The following is a 10,945-nucleotide window of genomic DNA, read 5'->3' as shown; positions in this document are numbered from 1 at the left end:
GGCCCTAACCCATTACATAGTCAATAGGCATTCAATGGAAAACAACACACATCAAAAAAATCCCACTTCCGTGATGGATTTTCCTCTGGTTTTTGCCTGACATATCAGTTCTGTTATACTCACAGACATTATTTTAACAGTTTTAGAAACTTCAGAGTGTTTTCTATCCAATACTACCATGAACATGCATATCCTAGCTTCTGGGCCTTGTCATGGCGTTGCCCTCTTTGAGTACAGGGAGGACAGTTGACCCCCTCCCCCTTGCACCATCCCCCAACCTACCTCTCCCCACCCAGGCCCTGTGTGAAGGGGTCGTAAAATTCTAAAGGAGAATGTCCTGCCGCATGGCCCAGTTGAGACACAGAGGGGTTTCATAGAGAGACAAAGGAAATTCTTCCAACTCACAGAATTGGGGAACCGAATGACATTTATGTTCTGGAGAAGGTATAAAAGATCGGTGAAGAATCCAGCTACGAACTGGTCCTCTTGGTACAATTTTGTGATACTCAGAAGAGACAATATAGCCATATTACCATAATACTGTTTATATAATAGCCTCAGCTATGGGACTTGCATCTAAATGGTTGTATAAAATGTATTAACCTCTTACATCTAGACGTTCCGCTCGCGGAACACCTGCTCCAATATCCAATGATAGGCGTGGCGCGAATTACAAATTCCTCAAAAATACAAAAACTTCAATTTTTCAAACATATGACTATTTTACAGCATTTTAAAGACAAGACTCTCCTTTATCTAACCACACTCTCCGATTTCAAAAAGGCTTTACAGCGAAAGCAAAACATTAGATTATGTCAGCAGAGTACCCAGCCAGAAATAATCAGACACCCATTTTTCAAGCTAGCATATAATGTCACAAAAAACAAAACCACAGCTAAATGCAGCACTAACCTTTGATGATCTTCATCAGATGACACACCTAGGACATTATGTTATACAATACATGCATGTTTTGTTCAATCAAGTTCATATTTATATCAAAAACCAGCTTTTTACATTAGCATGTGACGTTCAGAACTAGCATACCCCCCGCAAACCTCCGGTGAATTTACTAAATTACTCACGATAAACGTTCACAAAAAAACATAACAATTATTTGAAGAATTATAGATACAGAACTCATTTGCGCAATCGAGGTGTCCAATTTTAAAATTGCTTTTCGGTGAAAGCACATTTTGCAATATTCTGAGTAGATAGCCCAGCCATCACGGCTAGCTATTTAGACACCCACCAAGTTTAGCCCTGACCAAACTCCGATTTACTATTAGAAAAGTTTGATTACCTTTGGTGTTCTTCGTCAGAATGCACTCCCAGGACTGCTACTTCAATAACAAATGTTGGTTTGGTTCAAAATAATCCATTGTTATATCCAAATAGCGGCGTTTTGTTCGTGCGTTCAAGACACTATCCGAAGTGTAAATAAGGGTCACGAGCACGACGCATTTCGTGACAAAAAAATTCTAAATATTCCATTACCGTACTTCGAAGCATGTCAACCGCTGTTTAAAATCAATTTTTATGCCATTTTTCTCGTAAAAAAGTGATAATATTCCGACCGGGAAAGCGTGTATACGTACAAAGAGAGAGAAAATAAAAGCATGGGATCCCCTCGTGCACGAGCCTGAGTTTCATAGTACTGTGACCGGCCACTATCCAAACGCGCTACTTTTTTTCAGCCAGAGCCTGCAAAGCCACGATTCAGCTTTTTGCCGCCTTCTGAGAGCCCATGGGAGCCGTAGGAAGTGTCACGTAACAGCAGAGATCCCCTGTATTGGATAGAGATAATCAAGAAGGGCAAGAAATGGTCAGACAGGGTACTTCCTGTACAGAATCTTCTCAGGTTTTGGCCTGCCAAATGAGTTCTGTTATACTCACAGACACCATTCAAACAGTTTTAGAAACTTTGGAGTGTTTGCTATCCAAAGCTAATAATTATATGCATATTCTAGTTTCTGGGCAGGAGTAATAATCAGATTAAAACGGGTACATCTTTTATCCGGCCGTGAAAATACTGCCCCCTAGCCATAACAGGTTATTTAGGATAAAGCTATTTGGAATACGTTGAGATGCTATGTACTGATGTTAATGTGATAGAATGTATTTCTGTTCAAAGCTTAAATCAGTCATCGGCACGCCCCCCAGGGACACAGACAGGACCAGGCGTCATGTGACAAGCCTGTTCTATGTTCACATATAAAACCCCCACCCTGATTTTCTTTCATCAGACCAGGCCTCCACTCCATTACGAGTTGGCCAATAGGTTTGACCATCCAATTCCTCTACTGAAAGTTAACTACACCACGTGGTTAACTTTTAGACTATCGATAAAGACTGAATAAGAACAAGTCTTTGATATGAATTATTAGTCTGCAGCTAAGTACTCGATATCATCGAACGCGAAGACCGACAAAACATCCATTCTATAATGACATTAATGAATGTCGCTTTGAAAGATCCATTCTAACCGAGAGAGAGAGAACGAGGACAAAACTCTCCAACAAGGATCCCGACGACACACTGAGCATAAATATATATTGATTGCAATTGTTCCCGAATGAGTGAGCGTTCATGTGCAAAGAATAAGCATATCAATTGTTAATATTTGTCAACTCTGTGTGCCTTCTCCGCTGCCCCCACCCCCCTTATTTGTTTAACAGGCCGCCATGCCTGTTTAGCCCACTAGGGCACATTACTCCACCAATGCTTTGTAACTATAACCAACTGTTTGTATGCTTTCTGTGAATTACTTAGTTTAGTAAATAAATGATTTTAAGACAATTGATGTATGGATGACTTTTACTAAAGGCTGGGTTCGTGCAGATACAACAATTTACGACGTTTGGAATGAGACTGGACGCGAGGTCAAATACATCATTTAAACCAGAAGATAATCGGCCTATACTATAATATAATATAATATATAATGTTATAATATAGGAAAGTTATATTAGGAAAATTATAACTTTGTAATCTGAATATTTTCCTTGGTACCCCGATCTCCTAGTTAATTACAGTTAAATGATTAATCAGTTTAATCGCGTGATAATAATTACAGGGAGTTATTTTGATAAACATGTCTTCAGTTAATGGTGCCCAAAGACACGACAGCCTGAATAACAGGCAGTTTAATTTGGGCTCGTTTGTCATCCAAACTTCAAAATACTGCCCCCTACCCCAGAGAGGATAAAGATTGTTCAATCTCCAAAATGAAGATTGGTAAACTGCAATGCACTAAGCACACTTATCAGGAGTTGGCTGTATATTGGTGTTTGGCATCGTCAGTTCAATACAGTACACAGTAGTCCTCCTGACCAGAAGAAGAAACCTGGGTGTAAGTAAAAGGCAAAGCATGTGTTCTTCTGACACACGTGATGGATATTCCAAGCTGATGTTCTATTGCTCCCCAGCATTTAGTAGGCCGTCATGGTAAATAAGAATTTGTTCTTAACTGACTTGCCTAGTTAAATAAAGGTAAATAAAAAAATAATATATATATAACAGCCAGTCACTGATAGTCAATAGACTCTCCCTCTTCTGGCTCTGTGTTATGTACAGTAGTTTAAGTAGCCTTTCCTGCAGCCAAATGATCAAAAGCGCCCGCTAGTGGTCTCATGGCTGGAACGTTATTAATAATTTTCATCATTTCATAATTGATAATAAATAAATACATATTAAAACACAGAAAGTCTGGTGTTTCTATGTCAAACGGTGTTGTTATATTTCAGTCTTCTATGATGTATAAAAAGTGTAATATAGGGATGCAAACTCAAAATTGAATACGTTTTAACTCTATTTCTAAGCCCATAACCATGTGTGTTAGGTGTGTACTTTTGTTTCAAAGTAGATTTGTTTAAGACTACCTAGAAACACTCTTGACCCTGATGTATCCCACTGCAGTAATGGGCTGCCCCTTACCTCTTTCTATATCCAGATATTATTGACTTATTTTTTATTTATTTATTTATTTATTTCACCTTTATTTAACCAGGTAGGCTAGTTGAGAACAAGTTCTCATTTGCAACTGCGACCTGGCCAAGATAAAGCATAGCAATTCGACACAAACAACAACACAGAGTTACACATGGAATAAACAAAACATACAGTCAATAATACAGTAGAACAAAAGAAAACAAAAAGTCTATATACAGTGAGTGCAAATGAGGTAAGAGAAGGGAGTTAAGACAATAAATAGGCCATGGTGGTGAAGTAATTACAATATATCAATTAAACACTGGAATGGTAGATGTGCAGAAGATGAATGTGCAAGTAGAGATACTGGGGTGCAAAGGAGCAAGATAAATAAATAAATACAGTATGGGGATGAGGTAGGTAGATAGATGGGCTGTTTGCAGATGGGCAATGTACAGGTGCAGTGATCTGTGAGCTGCTCTGACAGCTGGTGCTTAAAGCTAGTGAGGGAGGTATGAGTCTCCAGCTTCAGAGATATTTGCAGTACTTTCCAGTCATTGGCAGCAGAGAACTGGAAGAAAAGACGACCATAGGAGGAATTGGCTTTGGGGGTGACCAGTGAAATATACCTGCTGGAGCCCGTGCTACGAGTGAGTGCTGCTATGGTGACCAGTGAGCTGAGATAAGGCGGGGCTTTACCTAGCAGAGACTGTAGATGACCTGGAGCCAGTGGGTTTGGCGACGAGTATGAAGCGAGGGCCAACCAACGAGAGCGTACAGGTCGCAGTGGTGGGTAATGTAAGGGGCTTTGGTGACAAAACGGATGGCACTGTGATAGACTGCATCCAATTTGTTGAGTAGAGTGTTGGAGGCTATTTTATACCTTTCTTCCATTCTACAAAATACACAATAACTAGCCTACTGTATGCGATTGTATTACAACACTCAAGTGTTAAAGAACAAGAAACATATGTATTTAAATTCTTACTAAAGTAACTCTAAATTATCAGTAAACTCATTAGTAAAGGTATCAAGCATGACAAATTGCATATCAATTTCAAAGTGATTTCAGTGCCTGGGGACATCCTGTGTAAGAGTGTTCATCCCTGCTCCTCTTGGAGTATGTGGAGGCCTGAGGTTCCTCCCCACCCTCCCTGCTTCTCTTACGGACTGGGGAAGCTGGGCTGGGAGGTCCTGACGGTTTTCTCTGGATCACTCCATGTGCCTGTGGTTGGAGGGGTGGGTCTGCTGGAGCATATCATGAGCGCAACAGTTACAAAACAGAGCTGAGAGCTCTACATGCAGAATGGGGACAATATATAAACAGAGCTGAGAGCTCTACATGCAGAATGGGACCATATATAAACAGAGCTGAGAGCTCTACATGCAGAATGGGGACCATATATAAACAGAGCTGAGAGCTCTACATGCAGAATGGGGACCATATATAAACAGAGCTGAGAGCTCTCCATGCAGAATGGGGACCATATATAAACAGAGCTGAGAGCTCTCCATGCGGAATGGGGACCATATATAGACAGAGCTGAGAGCTCTCCATGCAGAACGGGGACCATTATAAATATCCCATGTTTTTTTTCTCTCTCCTACCCCAATCCCATGATCATTTATATCAATAATGCAATGGCAAAACATTTTAGATATTTTTTTTACAACCCAAATTCTTCCAGTTTTCCTATTTCACTACTAGGGGTTTTATGCACATCCAAAATGACAACAGGAGCTGCCTAAAATAATGTAGAATACAAAAATAAAATAATGTACCATACAAAAATAAAATAATGTACAATACAAAAATAAAATAATGTACAATACAAAAATAAAATAATGTACAATACATATATAAAATAATGTACAATACAAAAATAAAATAATGTACAATACATATATAAAATAATGTACAATACATATATAAATAGGTGTCACAATAGTTGAAGCCGTGTTGAATGGACCAAACTGCAGACGGAATGTGGATACTCATATTTTTTATATAGAAGAGCAAAGCATAGGAAAACAATAAACATGAACTCGCGACAGGCTAACAGGCTACGTACAAAAAAAAGACTAGCAGTGTTAGCACAACCACCCACAAACCCAAGTGACAAACATACTCCTAAATATATGACTCCCAATCAGGAACAACGATCCCCAGCTGTTCCTGATCAGGAGTCACAAGACTAACCCAAAAACAGACATACTAGACAACCCATACAAACTTCTTCTGCCACGTCCTGACCAAAATACTACACCACTACTCCCTCTGCTGGTCAGGACGTGACAGTACCCCCCCCCCCTAAAGGTGCAGACCCCGGGATGCACCTTAAAAGAAAACACAAAATTCCCCAATACCACAACAACAAAAAATATCCCCTAAACAAAAAAGGGAGGGAAGGGATGGAGGGTGGCTGCCGTCAACGACGGCACTGTGCTACACCCTCCCTCCCCAACCCACCTATCCTGGAGGTGGCTCTGGTTCCGGCTTCCTACCCTCCAGGTTGTAGGCAGACTCATTGGGGTCCGGGTCGTAGACAGACTCAAGTAGTTGTGGCTCGTGGGCAGGTTCCCTCATTTCCATGCTGTAGGCAGACTCATTTACAACACAGTTAGTCAATTTCAGTTCTGAGTCGTAGGTAGACTCCTTCGGTTCCGGGTCATAGGCAGACCCCCTCGATTCCGGGTCGCAGGCAGACCCCCTCGGTTCCGGGTCGCAGGCAGTCTCCCTCGGTTCCGGACTAGACACTGTTGCCGGATACTCTGGACTGCACACTGGTGCCGGATACTCTGGACTGCACACTGGTGCCGGATACTCTGGACTGCACACTGGTGCCGGATACTCTGGACTGCACTCTGGTGACGGGCTCTTGAGGCTGGGCCGACGCACTGGAAGCCCGGTGCGTGGGGCTGGTAGAGGTGGTACCAGGCTGAAGACACGCACCCCAGGGCTAGTGCGAGGAGCGGGAACAGGCTGAATAGGACTAGGCCGACTCATGGGAAGCTTGGTCCGGGTTGCTGGTACTGGTCGTGCCATACTGGAGGTACTCACTTCCGGGATTGCACGAGAGGCGGGAACCGGAAAGACTGGGCCATGGAGGCACACAGATGGCCTTGACCGCACCGCCTGCACAACCCGTCCTGGCTGGATGGAACTAGCAGCCCTGTACGAGCGGCGTGCTGGTACAGGGCGAACTGGGCTGTGCAGGGGCCTGATGGTTGCCGTGCGTAGAGCGGGAGTAGGGTAGCCTGGTCCTAGGAGGCATACCGGCGACCAGATGCGCTGCGCAGGCATCCTCCTACCAGGCTGGATGCCCACTCTAGCACGGCATCTGCGAGGGGCTGGAATGGCGTGCACCGAACTGTGCGTGCGTATGGGCGAGATGTTTCGCTGAGGTGCGCACTATGGCGCCCTCCACCTCATACGCTCGTCCATATAATCACGGGTAGCTGGCTTATGGCTCTTCCTTGGCCTAGCCAAACTACTGTGTGCCCCCCCCAAAAGAAATCTTGGGGGTGCCTCTCCGGCATCCTCTCCAGTCGTGTACCCCGGTAGCGTTCCCGGTCCTCACCAGCCTTTCTCCACGGGCCCTCTCTGGCCAGAATCTGGTCCCAAGTCCATTTCTCACGAGTGTCCATGTCGAAGTCTATTTCCTCAGAATAGTCCATATATTCAGCGTCCTGCTCCTTTTTCCGCTGCTTGGTCTTGTTTAGGTGGGTGGTTCTGTCACAACAGTTGAAGCCGTGTTGAATGGACCAAACTGCAGACGGAATGTGGATACTCATCTTTTTTATATAGAAGAGCAAAGCATACACAGGAAAACAATAAACATGAACTCACGACATGCTAACAGGCTACGTATAAATAAAAGACTAGCAGTGTTAGCACAACCACCCACAAACCCAAGTGACAAACATACTCCTAAATATATGACTCCCAATCAGGAACAACGATCCCCAGCTGTTCCTGATCAAGAGTCACAAGACTAACCCAGAAACAGACATACTAGACAACCCATACAAACTTCTTTTGCCACGTCCAAAATACTACACCACTACTCCCTCTGCTGGTCAGGACGTGACAATAGGGATGTCCACTCATTGTTTTTCTGCTCCCAAACTTGATATTTTAATAAAGCTTTGGTGATTAAGATTTATTTCAAAGAGGTCTCATTAGCCAAGCTCTTTGTCGACAGTCTTGACTACTTTGGGAATGCATTACACACAAAATAAGCGCAAGTTTAAGTTTGTTCCACCTGAGCGAGTCTGACAACAAGTCAGAGACCACTACGACGACACACCAAATGTGTTTGATGTTGTCACGTCCTGACCCTGGTATGAGGTCATTTTTCCCTAGTAGATTGGTCAGGGCGTGACAGGGGGGTGTTTTGTCTATGTGTTTTGGGTTTTCTGTTTTCTATGTGGGTTGTCTAGAGTGTCATTCTATGTTGTCATTTTCTATGTTGTGGCCAGGTATGGTTTCCAATCAGAGGCAGCTGTCTATCGTTGTCTCTGATTTGAAGCCATACTTAGGCAGCCTGTTTTTCATGGGGTTTTGTGGGTGGTTGTTCTTCGTTTAGTCTAGTGTACCTGACGGGACTGTTGTTGGTAATTTTGTTGTTAAAGTGACTTCATTAAATACAAAGAATGAGCACTATCCACGCTGTGCCTTGGTCTCCATTCAACGACCCTTGTGACAGATGTATTGCGGGAAAAGAGCAGGAATAGGCTTTTGTTGGCTACAGTCAAGCTGCTGTTGGAGGTAAGGACGACTGGTGCGATGTAGTTTACAGCGATATGGATATCACTTATTATTGATATCTACATAGCGCATTGATGTGAATAACATTGCTGCTCTCTCATTTAGCTATTTGCGCCTTAAGGATTGTGGTTGTTGTGGATGGCTGTTCACAAATCTATGTGTATTTGAACCCAACAATGGTTGAATTCAAGAAGTTTAAGCTGCCTATCAATCATTGTTTTTGAAACCAGTGGACAGCCAATGAAAATGCGCTCTATCAACAGTTGCATAGTGCGGTTCCAAGCCTATGGAATAAAAGTGGGGCTTTTATTGCTCAATCTAATTAATGCTGATAAAAAACGAATCCATAGGCCTAATGGACACATGCACAACCTTGTACACGTTTGATAGACTTAAAGGAACAATCTGTAGTTGCTATATAAATCATATATACAGTACCAGTCAAAAGCTTGGACACACCTACTCATTCAAGTGTTTTTCTTTATTTTTACTATTTACTGTAGAATAATAGTGAAGACATCAGAACTATGAAATAACACATAAGGAATCATGTAGTAACCAATAAAGTATTAAACAAATCCAAATATATTTTAGATTCTTCGAAGTATCCACCCTTTTCCTTGATGACAGCTTTGCACACTCTTGGCAAAGCATGCCATTCCATGAGCGCAGCATTTATTTTTCAACTTGAATCAATGAGCCCAATCAGTCCTCATTGACAACAAAATCATAAACAACGGAGTAGGGCTGGCTAATAAGTCCTTAGTTTGGGGGTCATGCCCAGGTAAAACAATTTGGCTAATCTATAGTTCCATATTTCCAAGTCCAACCCATAAAGTAAAACTTAAAATGCATATTTGGCCAGCTATGTAAACTTTAACATTGATTTATCCTGCATTAGATGTTCAATTGGTAACATAAATGTTGTCTTATTCTAATGCCTTTTAAGGGGAAAGTAATCTAAATGGAATGTAATCAGATTACGTCACTGAATTTGGGTAATCCAAAAGTTGTGTTACCGATTACAATTTTGGACAGGTAACTGTAACAGATTACATTTAGAAAGTAACCTACCCAACCCTGCAGGTAGGTACATACTACTTCCCTTTACTATGTCCACAAGTCGTTAGCACCAAGTTGGCAAGACCAGCAATAAATCAGACTGAGGGGAAAAGATAATCAATTATGTTATTTTCTACACAGAAAATCACACAACATTATTGCCTAATGATCTTTGGAACTTCCCAATACCTTTCTGATGCATTTCAGTCACTTCAAACTATTCTGTCTTGAGATTTAATTACTGTTCAAAATCCTGTCAGACTGATTCGTAATAGACTGTCATAGCCCAAATGAACAAACAAACTAACTTTGGCATAGCGATATCATCATTGAGGGAGGAAGGAAAGAGAGGGAGGAAGGAGAGGGATGAGAGATGGAGGACAAGTAGTACTTTAAGAATTCTCATGACATCTAGTGGTGAGTTTTGGATTGTTTTGATCTCCACAATCAACACATTGATGATGTCATCGTAAACCACAGACAGCTGCAGACAGGCAGACAGACAGACAGCTGCAGACAGGCAGACAGACAGTCAGTTGCAGACAGACAGACCTGCAGACAGACCTGCAGGCAGACAGGCAGACAGACAGACACTGACACACATTCATCCACAAAGTCACCCTCACAAAAGTATAATAAAGTATACATGGAATGATTTTTAGTAAAGGTTTGTGTATCATGAGTTAATATTACAGGCATCAAAGGGATATGTGTTATCTTGGTTAACCCAGGTAATTGTTCAGCTGCTCGCTTACTAGAACGAGGCGGAACACCGGAACGAGGAGCTCCACCCTCTCTTTTTGCAAGTTACGGGCAGAATACCCCCTCCCCGTTCAAAATTCAAAAGATGCTGACACCTGTGAAATCGTGATTTGTCCAAATAGCCAGTGAGGGGAAAAAAACTAAATCAGAACTACTGCTGCTCATTATCCTACACTTCCCGTTCAGCCTCATACAGATTCTACGGTACCAGTTATGTTTACGTAGATCTGTCCATGAGAGATTAGGCTATGTGTGACATTCAATATGTAATGTTAAGTATTCCCTGATGCGTTTGTTTAAGTTTGTAAGTGTTTACAGCCCCATCATTTCAACGTGGAGAATTGGGTAATATTTGGTTGATATGTTGATCAATAAGATTACAACCTATTTTACCCACTAAAAAAGACAGCCAAAAGTTTC

This window comes from Salmo salar, chromosome 02, assembly GCF_965601325.2.
Source record: "Salmo salar chromosome 02, fSalSal1, whole genome shotgun sequence".
Lineage (NCBI taxonomy): Eukaryota > Metazoa > Chordata > Actinopteri > Salmoniformes > Salmonidae > Salmo > Salmo salar.
The sequence above is the reverse complement of the archived record's forward strand: the minus strand, read 5'-3'. Positions refer to the sequence as shown.